This window comes from Nomascus leucogenys, chromosome 5 (genome assembly GCF_006542625.1).
Source record: "Nomascus leucogenys isolate Asia chromosome 5, Asia_NLE_v1, whole genome shotgun sequence".
Lineage (NCBI taxonomy): Eukaryota > Metazoa > Chordata > Mammalia > Primates > Hylobatidae > Nomascus > Nomascus leucogenys.
In genome coordinates, this window is record NC_044385.1 from 75,602,947 (window position 1) to 75,618,289 (window position 15,343).

General features: G+C 37.7%; 1 protein-coding gene across 9 annotated transcripts in view; it reads right to left on the reverse strand.

Annotated features, from left to right (window-relative positions):
* Positions 1 to 15,343, reverse strand: part of CAB39L (calcium binding protein 39 like) — a 134,949-nt gene that overhangs the window by 101,921 nt on the left and 17,685 nt on the right. The gene's annotated exons all lie outside the window — the stretch shown is intronic.

Genomic DNA, 15,343 nt, shown 5'->3' on the forward strand with positions numbered 1-15,343 from the left:
TATAACCCCATGTTGAGTAGAGTTTTAAGGGCACAGGAAGGGTGCTGATTTGGACCTCATACAGAACAATTTTAGTGACACTAGAATGTGAGCTTTGTGAGGGCAGGATGTTGCTGTGTTTTGTTCACTGCTTCATCCTCAGCACCTAAAATAATGCTTTGTACACGGTAGGCACTCAACAAATATTTGTTAATAAATCTCCAACTAATTTTTTAAAAATTATAAATCACTTTCCAGTTTTCTACCATGCTTTTTGTCTCTAATCATAAGGAAAAACAGAGAGGAAGTGCTGACTTTTAGATGATGAGTGGGGATGCTCATAAAGACAGAACTGGAGTTTTTTGGTTTTCATTGTGTTTTTTGTCTTATAAAGCAAATAATGCTTTCTCTCAGAAAGAAGCTCACTCAGGCTTACTCTGAGATGTTCAACTTTACTACTGACTTTCCTAATAAGCAAAGACCATTTATGCTGAACCACAACTTCTGGAAAGTCTTGCTTTTACCCCAACTGTCTCACTATTCATGGATGGGGAGGTGCATCTAAACTGGGTTGTAGTGAGGACACAACATGTCACTCTGTTACTGGCTTTAGAAAAAGTAGAGCCAGTGGCCTGTGATTCCAAACAGAAGAACTATTGCCCCTCTACAGAATGTGCTTTCAAACCTTGCCCCTGACCCACAATAAAAAATATGGCTAACACAAAAACCCCAGTAACAAGCTAACATGTGTGCAAGTAAGGCAAAAGTTTCACAAAACAACTGCTCTTACCACATCTGATGCAGTCTGATATTGTCTATGCTATTCAATTTAATATTTTTAAACTGTGGATTACAGCTCACCAAACTGATTTTATGATCCTCTAGTGAGTGGAAAGCCACAGTTTGCACAATGCTGACAAGGAGACAGTGCTTTCTTCCCCTGGACCTGTAGGCACTATGTAACGGAGTATCCAGTCATGAAGAAAACTGGCTCTGGAGCCTCCTACCTGACTTCACGTACTGCCTGCAACTTACAAGGTGCCTGGACAAATTACTTAATCTCTCTGGGCCCTCAATTCCTCATATGTAAAATGGAAATAATGTACCTATGTCATAGGATTATTATAAGGATTAAATGAATTAATGTATAAAGTACTCAGAACAGTGCCTGGTACACAGTGAGCAATGTATAAATATTAGCTAACATTATTATTATTAATGTGCCTACTGAGGAGGAAAAACACACTGAGAATTAGGTAAGGTGTAAGAGAAGGTCAAGAGGTCCTACATATCCTCATGCTCTTGTTAGAAGCAGAAAAAGAAAACTGATAATCTCAAAACCTTCTACATAGAACCAAGCAAACGTTAGTCTATAGTAATTTGGTGTTTCTCTTTGATGCCTAAATAGATATTCAAATTAGATCTCATAGTTTATGTTGGCATCTAAAATCTCACTGGCTCTTATCTGAACCCAATCCACTCCTGATTAAGATAATGGTTGGACAGTAATCCATTCCTGATTAGTGTTGAATAATTAATTTTGAGATAGTGGGCACTTTATATTACAATTTTTAAATACCTTATTGAGGTATCATTTACATACCACAAAATTTCATTGTTTGAGTGTACCAGCCAATGATTTTAGGGGATTGAGGAGAGTTGTGCAACCAAGGCTGCAATTCAATTTCAGAACACTTCCTTTACTCCTATTTGTATCATCTGCCTACTTGCAGTCTGTCTATTTTAAATGAGGAAAACAATCATGCATTTCCAGGCCATCCAAAAACTCCAATTAATTCCCACAAATATGACTAACATATCCAACTTAACTATTTAACACTACTGTACCAGATAGAAATTACATTTTCCTTCTACAGTGAAGCCAACATGTCCTGTAACGTAAATAAACAATAGAATAATATGCTAACAATATTAAAAATATTATCTAAATTGGACTCAGGCACCTGGCAGAAGCAAATAACAGAAGCAAAATAACAGAAGCAAATAACAGAAGCAAAAACCTTCAGGGAAAGGGAAGAGAAAATAACAATAAAACACACCTTTGGGAGCTTAAGAGGATGGGGATATTCTATCAGGGGAAAGACTAAAATAAAACTGTAATAGCCTCTCACGTTTTCCCAAGAAGTTTTCAGCAGTGCTTACAGGCAGAATTCTTATCCCATGTTTTCAATCCAGAAATTAAAATTTGAGTAAAAAAAAAACCCCTGCAAGTCATTATGCTAAATATTCAGAAAGTGAGAATACCCACTAGGACGGCTATAATGAAAAAGACATACTAAGCACTGGCAAAAATGTAGAGAAACTGGAACTCTCAAACATTGCTGGTAAAAATGTAAAATGGTGCAGCTGCTTTAGAAGCAGGTCAATAGTTCCTCAGAAAGTAAACACAGTCACCGTATGACCCAGCAATCCCACTCCTAGGTTTATACCCAAGAGAAATGAAAACATACACCCATACAAAAACTTGTACATGAATGTTCAGAGCAGCATTATCCATAATACCCCAAAAGTAGAAAAAAAAACCAAATGTCCATTAACTGCTGAATGGATAAATGTGGTACATTCATAAAATGGAACATTATTTGGCAAAAAAAGGAATGAAGTCCTGATATATAATACAATATGGGTGAAAACACTACGCTAAGAAGCCAGTCTCAAAAGGTCACATATTGTATGATTCCATTCGTATAAAATGTCCAGAATAGGCAAATCCAGAGACATAAAATAGGTTCATAGTTGCCTAGAGTTAGGAGGGTTGAGAGGAAGGGGGAAGTGACTGCTAAGGGTTACAGAGCTGCTTTGCAGGAAGATGAAAGGGTTCTAAAATAATTGTGATGATAGTTACACAACTCTATGAACATACTAAAAACTACTGACTTATACACTTCAATGGGTGTTCTAGAATTCTAGGATACATTAATTCTATCTCAATAAAGCAAACACATTTTCTTTATTTATTTTTTTGAGACAGAGTCTTGCTCTGTCACCCAGGCTAAAGTGGAGTGGCATGATCTCAGCTCACTGCAACCTTCCCCTCCTGGGTTCAAGCAATTCTTCTGCCTCCTGAGTAGCTGGGATTACAGGCATGTGCAACCATGCCCGGCTAACTGTATTTTTAGTAGAGCCCGGGGTTTCACCATGTTGGCCAGGCTGGTCTCAAACTCCTGACCTCAAGTGATCTACCCACCTAGACCTCCTAAAGTGCTGGGATTACAGGCATGAGCCACCATGCCCAGCCAAGCAAACATATTTTAAAAGCATCATTTTGCCATGTGCTTTTTACTCTTTCACCTCATGTATATTTGAAGAGAACCTTATGTTTTCAATTAATTTACATTTTATTCATCAAAATATTAGTTTTTTCAGACGGAGTCTCACTTGTTGCCCAGGCTGGGTGCAGTGGTGCAATCTCGGCTCGCTGCCACCTCTCCCTCCCGGGTTCAAGTGATTCTCTTGCCTCATCTTCCTGAGTAGCTGTGATTACAGGTGCATGCCACCATGCCTGGCTAATTTTTGTATTTTTAGTAGAGACGCAGTTTCACCATGTTAGCCAGGCTGGTCTCGAACTCCTGACCTCAAGTGATCCACCCGCCTCGGCCTCCCAAAGTGCTGGGATTACAGGCGTGAACCACCCTTAGTCATCAAAATATTTTCAAAGAACTATTCGATAAATATCAAGTATTTCAAAAGTTCTTCAAAAGCTTATTTTCCTCCTTTGGATCATAAAGTTCTATTCCACTAAAAAATAAGAAATTCCAGCCTGAGCAACATGGCAAAACCCTGTCTCTCAAAAAAATACAAAAATTAGCCAAGTGTGGTGGCATATGCCTGTAGTCCCAGCTGCTCAGAGGACTGAGGTGGGAGGACTGCTTGAGCCCAGGAGGTTAAGGCTGCAGTGAGTCAAGATCACACCACTGCACTGCAGCCTGGGCAACAGAGAGAAAAGAAACCCTGTCTCAAAAAATAGGAAGAAGAAGAAATGAAATTCAAAATGTAAAATATCCATTGCTTGAATCACAGTTTTCAAATTCAGCTTCTGTACTGTCAATTGGCAAATCAACAACAACAGAAACCCCAAACTTTATTGTTTTAATCTATTTGGTTCATACTTTGCAAGAGATGGTGGATCTAGAAAACTTTAACCGGGATTTTATGACCTTCCCCTCCCCACCCCTGCCAAATCTGAACAAAGAGCTCAAACTACTTTTTTTCCTTCTTTTATTCCATATCATATAGAAGAATGCCACAGCTGCAAAAGAGCAAGCTATCTCTAAAATCCAGGGCCAAGATCAGCAATCCCAGCACTAAAGTCAAAAGAATCAATAAACAGTAAACAGGATTAATTAAATTCATTCTATGTTTCAATTTTCCAGGTTTTAAACACATTATTCAATCACAGCCATCATAAAATAAGAAATGTTAAACGCATTAACTTTAGATTAGAGGATGACAACTTTAAGGAAGTTGCAGATATCCATTTAGATATCTGTGAAAGGACAATTATTTTAATATTCTTTAATGAACAAGATTTTATTAATTTTTCTACAGCATTGTCAAGAAAAAAAGGAGGCCCCAATGAACTGAGAAGTAGGCTAACATATATATTTGTCTTGCCATATTTGTCTATGTAAGTAAATTCAGTTCTGAAAAATAATGCATAAATATACTTTAATGATACAACTCCATTTATCCTTACCTTGTTGACTTTTTCATCTTATGTTTCCCAAATCTACTCCTCTGCTGGTTTATTAGCATTTTGCAGTTATATATTTTATGAATGTATTAGAGACAGCTAATTGCCTTCCAATATCCATTCTCCACTTCTTCCCTAACAAAATGCTGTTTATTTCATCACTTTGCCAAACAGTATAAAAGCTCAATTTTCCAGGCTCTCACCTCAGCTTCCCAAGTAGCTGGAATGTCAGCTAAAGGAGTCAGTGTGACTTAGTCCTGGACAATAAAATGCAAGTAGGGGCTTCCAGGTAGACATACTTTTCTTTATTCTTCTAAGTAAAACCAAAAGCCATGTACATTATGTTTATTATATAAAATGTGTTTGCTTTATTGAGATAGAATTAATGTATCCTAGAATTCTAGAACACCCATTATTCTAACTTTATTAGAAATGCTAAGTATCAGTAGTACTGTTGGAATTACGAGAATTTGAAAGATAGCTGCATATAAGGTCAAGAATCAATAAGTAGAACTACAAAGCACAAAAAAAATTATTACATTTAAAATAACAGTAAATTCTAAGGGACTTAGAAATAAATTTAGCAAGTGAAGAACACATCTGCATGAAGAAAAAAATAATCATATCTAAGGGCAAACAATAAGATCTGAACAAGTGAGCAAAATATCTGTACATTATATTTAAACTAAAACCAAAAGGATTCTGAAAGGTGGAGAGATGACAAACTGGCTAGGGACCTCAGGACCCAGGAGAAAACATGGTAATGATATCCTGAATTTTCTTATTTTTGCTTTCTATATCCCACTCTGGATACTGGTGAAGCCAGCAACCCAGGAACACCAAGTGCAAAGAAATTGCCTCCCCTTTCTGCCCACCCCCCACAAAAAGACTGCTTTCTCTAGCCAAAGGAACATGAAAGGCGCAGCAAGACAGAAAACTTATAGGCAATAAATAACTCCAGACAAACACCACAGAAAAAAGTGAAATTCCACCCCACCCCCACCTGCAAAAACTAAGTGGAAAGCCTAGACTTCCATCCCTGTCTGGCTGTAAGAGGGGGCACCCCAACCCCTTTCCCTAAATGGGGAACAAGGGGAAAGTTGGGACATTCATCCCCCTTGAGCATGATCTAATATCCCCCTTCCCATCTGCGCTAGTGGAGACCACTTTAGGAGCCTGGACTTGCAGCCCACGCATCAGTCACAAGGTGCTCCTCCCCTCACTGCAGGAGTGGTGCCAGAGGGGACTTGGGTGCTGGACTTTCACCACCATTTAGCAGTACCAAGGCCTCCCCTCCACATGGTGTCAGTGGAGGTCCATCAGAGAGCAGTAATAAGGCACTCCTGTACCTCCTAACGAGAGGGGTACCAGTGGAGGCCTAGTGGAGAGCCTGAACCTCCTCCTCTACCCAGCAGTAACAAGCAAACCCCCCCCAGGCTGTCAACTGAGAACAAGCAAAGAACCTGGACATCCAAGCCCATCTGGTGGTAATGAGGCAACCCTGTCCACCCCCAGTAGTAGTGTTGGAGGGTGCCTGCTAAAACACAGATTTAAGTAAGACCCGGAGTCTTATAACATAATACATGAAAAAAAAAAAAACAAAAAAAACCATAATACACGAATGTCCAAGTTTCAGTCAAAAATCACTTATTTAATCACAAAGAGATTTACCATTTGTTTGATGGGGGCGGGGAGAGAGGGATAACTTATTATACCAAGAACCAATAAAGATCTCAAACTGAACAATTAAAGACAATCAAAAGATGTCAACACTGAGATGAAACAGCTTGACTGTGCAAGAATTTTCTTTTCCTCTCAAAGTCTTCTGGCCCTTCAGATTAACACTCCACTGACATTGCACTTATACAGTAAATGCCTTTACTAATTTATAAATTATAAACTTTGTGATAAAGGAGTTAAGTATTTCCAAGGAATTTTAGCCCAAGGAAAAGTCGGCATTTAAAAATTTATTTCTGGCCGGGCGTGGTGGCTCACACCTATAATCCCAGAACTTCGGGAGGCCCAGGCGAGTGGATCATTTGAGGCCAGGAATTCAAGACCAGCCTGGCCAACATGGCAAAACCTTATCTCTACTAAAAATACAAAAAGTTAGTTAGGCATAATGGCATTAGCCTGTCTTCCCAGCTACTCGGGAGGCTGAGGCAGAAGAATGGCTTGAACTGGGAGGTGGAGGTTACAGTGAGCCGAGATTGTGCCACTGCACTCCAGCCTGGGAGACAGAGCGAGACTCTGTCTTAAAATAAATAAATAAATATAATTTTAAAGTGTATTTCTCCCTTAATTTTTTTTTTTGAGGGATGAGTCTCACTATGTCACCCAGGCTGGTCTCAAACTCCTAGGTTCAGTGATCCTCCCACCTCAGCCCCCTGAATAGCTGGGACTATAAATGCACCCGGCTTCCCTTACTTTTTTATTTCTTAAACTTACCATTGATTAGAAGCAACTGGAATGAATTCCTTGCACTTCTCAAATTTATTATTCTCTAATATTAGTTAGTGTGCAATTCTTACAAGAGTAAGACCAAAAGCATTTTAAAAGTCAATCTTTAAGTATTAAAAAATATACTGGAAAGACTCACCAAAATAATTTATGAATGAGATGATACTAAGTCATTTTTAAGAACACTAGAAAATGTTATTCTTATATTCTCAGTGTACAGAATTTTTTCCAAGTTATACGTAAAAACTAGGAAAAAACAAAATCCACAGACCTAATGCAGAAATGTGATATAGCTTGGGTGAGGATAAAAAGAGGAAGAAACAGCTGTGCTACTTGTGAAGGACTATACCATAGATCACTGATGCCCTATCATTAGTATCATCAGGATCACCTGGACGGCAGGTGAAACAGATTACTGGGTCCTGTCCGCAGAATTTTGGATTAAATAAATCTAGGGCAGGTGAGAACTGGCAGATCAAACAAGTCCCCAGGGGATGTTGATTCTGCTGGTCCAGTGACCACATTTTGAGAACCACTGCGTTAAAGAGATGATACCTGTGCAGATCACAAAATATAATAATAGGTCAGCTATTGGAAGCCTAACTCTAGTGAAGCAAGCAGAAGAGCTGTACCTAATTCTGAATTAAGAATAAGAATTAGAGGCCAGGGAGAGTGGCTCACATCTATAATCCCAACACTTTGGGAGGCCAAGGTGGGAGGATCACTTGAGGCCAGGAGTTCCAGAGCAGCCTGGGCAACAAAGCAACACCCCCATCCCTACAAAAAATAAAATAAAATAATTTTTTTTAAAAAAAAGAGTAAAAATTAGTAGGAGAGAAAGGGAAGTCAGACCCTAAGTTGCTGTAAAGGTAAAAGTTCATAAAAACCAGAAAATAAAAACAAGTAAGCAACTCCCTTCCCATACACGACAACCTTATTAATGCATTTGTTAAACATTTATTGAACAAGAACTATATGCCAGGTAGAACACACGGAGAACACAAACATAAATAAGCATTAACTGCTAAAGAGCTCATCATCTATAAGGTGAAACAGAACAAAAAGTAATTGTAGACCTAGAAAAGTTAAGGAATTCAACTAAAATAACAAATACAGAAAAATCTGTTTGGCAAATTTCTAAGTTACGACTTCAATGGCATTCTTATTCTTTGGTGACAGGAAAGAAAAAGGGAGAAACTTCACTCTATTAACAATAAAAATCACTAAAAATAGAATAACAAGTCCATACTGACATAAGTAATTGAATAATAAATAAATGGGAGAGAAGAGACAATCTCCTGTGCAGAAGAATTCCAAGTAATTAGCAGGTGGAACATAACTCCCCACTGCCTGAGTGTGAGTTATAGATCGTGACTTCTTTCCAGAGAGCAGCATGAAAAGAGGGGAAATGGAAACCTGACTGTGGAGAAACCTCACCAACACTACCTCACCCTAGTGATCAAGGTCAACATCAACAGTGATAAGTCACATTGACAGTATGTGATGAAAATGGCACTGGGCTTCTGCGATCTTCCTCAAAACTTATAACCCCAGTCTAATAAAGAGAAAAACATTAGACAAGTTCAAATTGAGGAACACTTTTACAAAGGCACTTAACCAACACTTCTGAACACTATGAAGGTCATAAAAAACAAGGAACGTCTGAAAAACTGTCACAGCCAAAAGGAGCCTAAGGAGACATGATGACTACATGTAACGTGGCATCCTGGAACAGAAAAGGCTCATTAGGTAAAAACCAAGACAATTCGAATAAAGTATGGACTCTCATTAATGATAATGTAAAAATGTATCAGTATTAGTTCATTAATTGTAACATGTTAATATGTAACAGTTAATAAACTGGTTGTAGGATATATGGGAACTCTCTGAACCATCTTCGCAATTTTTCTGTAAATCTAGAATGGTTTTAAGAAATAAAATTTATTTTAAAACTTGAGAATTAACTTCTCAGAATACTAATTTAGTTTTTAAAAGTCACAAAATTCCAATGATGGAAAATAAAGGAATACATGAATATATTATTGATTAAATAAAGGAATAAATAAGTATATGGAGATTTGCTCCTGACAGGAATTTCTAAATAAGTTTGATGTATATTTTATAATGAGAGGATGGGAATATCAAATTATATGTTTTTAAGTTAATGGTACTGAGTTCATTTCACCAGAATTACACCATTATAAAGCTACAATTGACAAAATCCAGAAGAATGCATTAAGCAGAAAACAGCCAAAAATTTTTCAGTAGCAAAACTAATTTAAAATAAAGCTATGACTGACAAAATCCACAAGAATGCATTAAGCAGAAAACACGGCCAAAAATTTTTCAGTAGCAAAACTAATTTAAAATGTAACAAGCACAAAGCAATTCCAATTAAACAAATAATGAAATAGGATGTCAGTATAGAAAAGAATGAATCTGAATTAATATTTCACAATGCACATGGTAATACATTTCAGGAGGTTAAAAAAGTAAACCTAAGAAAAGTCAAAAAATAACTAAACAGGAGAACATTTTTTTACTTTACCTTAGAAGAAAAATTTGAGTCCTGAAGAAAAAGACAATCAATTCGAATATTGAAAACTTTCATTTTTATATGAAAAATAAAAACTTTTTATGCATTCAATAAAACAAAAATTGTAGGAATAAATGTAACATACTAGGAGAAATCATTACAAAGCTTGCTACCCAAAATATCCATATACAAAAATATAGGCATATGTAGAAAAATACATATGTCTATATACATGTATATAGAGATGAGTATAAAAGTTCAGCTGTGCATTGTCAAGGCGATAATTTCCAAGTAGGAATACAATAAATGAATCAAGACACAGCAAAATGCATAGCTCTGGTAGCAAAATTATTTGGTAAACTATGCAAAAACGGGCACAAAGCTAAAAATATTTACTATTTGGCTTTTTACAGAAAAGGTTTGCCAACCCCTGGGCTAAAGAGGCAAGTTAATTCACTGACCCACACAATTTTTGGTGAGGTTGAGACAGTCATTACAGACAATCCTTTTCAAAAAAGGAGGGAAATGGAAAGTACATAGAATCAGGCTACTAAAATACAGAGGGAAATGTTGGAAATCTGGAAATTCGTTAAGACTCAGTCCTGTTTCCATCGGGAAATGATTCTCCATGGCTCTGGGATCCATCTTCCAGGTTCAGCCCTCTGAGTCACTCTTCCTTTTTAATGAAAGGTAGCACTTGCTTTCGGCTAAACAGTTTTCTCATCATGCTTCCTACTTGTAGAAGTTTGGGGGTCCAAAGGCATCTTTTCATTTTGTACTCTCTGACCCCTTTAATCCAAGCTAGTAGTGATCCTTAAAATACATTCCTCTTAAAGCTTTGTGGGGGTCCTAGGAATCTCACTGGGGTTCTTTGCATTAAACAAAAGCCACACGCACAAATCTTTTTCAGATAAGACCTCCTCTACCCTTGAGATTCTGCTGAAATGGCTGCAGGATAAGGACCATCCCCTTAAGTTTCTTGGATGCGCTATTGTTTGATTGAATGGATTGGTCAGTCACACCATTAGTCTTTCTTTAGAGGCCCTTTTATGTGACTGAAAAGTACTCTGAGGCAGAAACTTAGATCTTTCTTAAATATTAACAAAGGATTTTACAGTCACACTCTCAACTTTGTCCTTAGTTTTCCTAACAATGCCTTGGATCTATCTGATCCTTGTTCAAGAAGGAAATCAGAATATTTCACCCTAAAATATGTTTCTTTAAAATATTTTTTTTTCAATACGGAGTCTCGCTCTGTCACCCAGGCTGGAGTGCAGTGGTGCGATCTCAGCTCACTGCAAGCTCTGCCTCCCAGATTCATGCCATTCTCCTGCCTCAGCATCCTGAGTAGCTGGGACTACAGGTGCCTGCCACCATGCCGGGCTAATTTTTTATATTTTTAGTAGAGACGGGGTTTCACCATGTTAGCCAGGATGGTCTCGATCCCCTGACCTCGTGATCTGCCTGCCTCAGCCTCCCAAAGTGCTGGGATTACAGAAGTGAGCCACTGCGCCCAGCCAATTTATTGCTGTTTATTGAAGATTTTCTATGAGCTGGGATTCTAAACCACTCTAAGCTACTCTTGAGTTACTTTTCTCTCATGTGTACTGTACTGCAGCATTACTATATGTGCTTGTTTCTCTCTTGTTGATCTGTTTTTTGCTGCAGGAGTCTGTCCCAACTACGAACTTATGAAGGTTGAGGAAAATTATTATTTCTCCCTTTCACTTAGAAGAAGCCATTTCTTAATTTAGCATCATTTACTGTTTGGAGAGGCTGACATGGTCAAAACCATCAAGTCTCAGCTCCTTCAGGTTTATCAATCCTTTCTTTAGCATACTTGCTCTTCTCACTCTTTAGGCATAAACCAGGTGGCACCTTCAAGTCTAGTTGAAAATCTTCTTAGCTACAGTACTCAGTTCATTATGCACATTCTAGTTTCTACATTACTACAGGTGACAGTGTTGCATTATAAAGCTTATGCTACTACATTAGAAGGATCCCCTTTCCTCCAGTTTCTAACAAGATTCTCCCACTTTCCTTTAAGCCCTTCCTGGCAACCTCACTAAAAAACATGAGTCTACACTTTCTCCAAGATACTTTAGGTTTACACTGACAGTGTCTTCAATGTCCATTGACCTTTCATCCACTACCAAGTTCCAAAGCCATGCCCACTTAAAATATTTGTTGCTGGGCACCATGGCTCATATGGGATTGTTCCCAAAGCAATCCCAGCACTTTGGGTGGCCAAGCAGGAGGATCACTTAAGCCTAGGAGTTTGAGACCACCCTGGGCAACACAGTAAGACCATATCTCTACACAAAATAAAAGAATTAGCTGGGTGTGGTGGTGCACACTTGTAATCCCAGCTACTCAGGAGACTGATATGGGAAGACTGCTTTAGCCCAGGAGGTCAAGTCTGCAGTGAGCTGTGATAGCATCACTGCACTCCAGCCTGGGCAACAGAGCGAGACCCTCGCTCAAAAAAAAATTGTTGATATAACTTACCTTACTTCATTTGAACTGCTATATCAGAATAACATAGATGGGTGGCTTATAAACAATATAAATTTATTTCTCACAGTTCAGGAGGCTGGGAAGCCCAAGATGAAGGTGCCAGCAGATTCAGTGTCCAGTGAGGGCCCACTTCCTGGTTCACAGATGGCCATCTTTTTGCTGTATCCTCACATAGTGGAAGGCGAAACAAGCTCTCTCAGGACTCTTACAAGGACACTAATCTTATTCATGACAGCTACACCTTCATGACTTAATCACCTCCTAAAGGCCCCATGTCCAAATACCATCTCATTAGGGATTAAGTTTCAGCATAGGAATTTTGTGGGGACACAATCAGTCTACTGCATCAATCAACCTCTAGTGCCAGTATCAAATTAGTTGTCTACTGTGTAACAATTATCCAAAACTTGTAAGCTTAAAACCCATAGCTTAAGATTTATTATTTCACATAGTTTCTGAGAGTCAGGAATCCAGGAGCAGTTAGCTAAATGGTTCTGACTCAAATGTCAGCCTCAGGCAGGAATGCAATCATCATGAAGTTTGACAGGAGCTGGAAGAAGGACTACTGGCTACTGGCTAGAGGCTTTGATTCTTTGCTGTTTGGGCCTCTCCATAGGGATGCTCACTTGGCTAGCTTCTCCCGGGGCAAGTGATCAGCAAAAGTGTGATAAAGATGGAAACCGCAATGTCTTTAATAATCTAATCTTAAAATTAACATTCTGCTGTTTTTTATTGGTCACACAGACCAGTCTTGGCACAGTATGGAAGAAGAATGAATCCACAGGGTGCAAATACCAGCAGGTGGTGGGGGCCATCTTGGAGGCTGGCTGCTGCAGTGGCTTGGCAATTCCAGGGAGAGTCTCATTTACAACATCCAAATAAGGAAGGAAAGAAACAGGGAGGGAAAGGGGGAACTTCTTCACATAACTTCTCTTTTCTTAGGGGGAAAATATTGCTCAGGGAGCTCTCCAATAAACTTCTATATCTCTTTGGCCTGAAGAGAATAAAACAGTTACCCACTAAGTGCAAAGGAGACTAGAAAAATAAGTATCTGGCATTTTTTGCCTCAATCATAAAAAGAAAGCAGGAAAGTAGGAGGTTGGTATGACTTTTGCATAGACAATCAACGGGTCTGCCACAAAGGTTAAGTAAAAAGCATAGCAAAGATAAACGAGTCAATGATTACAACCACATATTTTGAATATATATTTCTAAATCCCAGAAATTAAATGGCTTACCTCAAAGATGTCTGAAAATTTGTTAAGTTGATACAAATGTAAACAAAAAATGCTAAATTAATATTCCTCACTATAATTATATAGCATTTTATAACATCCAGATTGTTCATATGTATTCTTTACAATAGCCTTGAAAGAAAACTAAAGCAAATATTATTATATTAGCCCCACTTTACAGATAAGAAACATGAATCAATGGTATGACCATAGCTCACTGCAGCCTTCAACTCCCGGGCTAGAGTGATGCTCCTGCCTCAACCTTCCTAGTAGCTGGCCCTACAGGCATGCCACCATATTGGCTAATTTTTAAAATTTTTTTAGAGATGAGGTCTTACTATGTTGCCCAAGCTGCTCTTGAATTCCTGACCTCAAGCAGTCCTCCTGCCTCAGCCTCTCAAGTAGCTGAAATTACAGGCATGAGTCACTGCACCCAGCAAAAAATTATCATTTTTGACAACACTAATGCTATAGTAATTTGCTTAACCCACTATCACTGACATTAGGTTATTTCCCATTTGTCACTCTCATGGTCAATCCTATCAAAATATTTTCATGCATTATTTTTCCCTCCTTACTTAGTTTATTTTATTAGGAAAAATATCACAAATTGGTTGACTGGGTCAAAACATACATACATTTTTAGAACCTTGCTATATGCTGATTTCTAAAAGTAATTTAATATAGTTTAGTTAACTAAAGATGCTACCAACATGAGTATACCATGAGGTTCACCAAAACCTCACCATCCCCAAGTACCTTGCTGAATTCTTGCTTATTTAGAATGAAATAAAATGTTCTCTTATAGTTTTAATTTGCATTTATTTGATTACTTGTGGAATTGAACACTCCTTTTTGTGTTTTTCACTTTGTTCTTGTGAGAACTATAAATTCATATCTGTATTTCATTTACTATAGTCTTGAGATTTTTCTTATAAAATTTAATAAGTTATTTCTCATAAACATGCTTTGTTATTTGGTTCAAATATTTCTTCTAATGTTACCTTTTTAATTTTGGTTTAACCAACATTCATTTGTACAAAAAATGTTATATAATAATTCTATTCTATAAAATGCTCTTCAGTGTTTTGTTTTGTTTTTTCACTCCAAAATGGAAAAGTTACCAGCTGTCCAAAAAGTTGATAAACATGCTACCAGCTATAATACTTATTCTCCTTTTAATCAGCCTGGGGTTTATTTTGATCTATGATATTCAATTTAAATTTAGTTGCAGAATTCAAAAATTGTACTTAACTAAAGATGCCCTTTTGCATGCTGCTAACTGCTATAGATAGTTGGGCAGATTAAGATAACCCAAATAATGTGGAACTACTATAAATAATATAAATGCTGTGAATTTAACTATAAAATCTACCATAGGAAATCAGTAAGGCATGCATAAACATTACCTAAAAGAGACAAAACAGCTCCCAGACCCACACAAGGTGGCTATAACCTAATTGAAAGTGCTCTAACATTATCTATTTTAGAAGACAAATGGGTCATTCAGAAGGGGCACTGGTCAGCCACTGGCATATAGGGCAGGGAAAAAAGTTACTGGGTTTTTCTCCTTTTTCAATTAATTCTTCCTACTAACCATACATTTCTTTTTTCACAGATCATTTTCAAGAGTTTTTTAGCTTCCTGTGTTTGTTATGTGGTACTCCCACTCTCCTTTATTTAAGAAGTTAATGATTTTAGTTATTTCTTATTTTATCCGAGAGATTAAACTTTTTCTCAAGTACACTCTAGGTGAGTTGTCTGGTCTCAGGGTCTGGATGTTTCTGATCTGGAGGCGAGACTGGTATCGATATGGCTGCCTAAGGCTATCTTTGCTGATGTTATCAAATCTTTGAATCCTAATTCATAATTCCTGTTAATACTGCAAGTATCATACCTGTT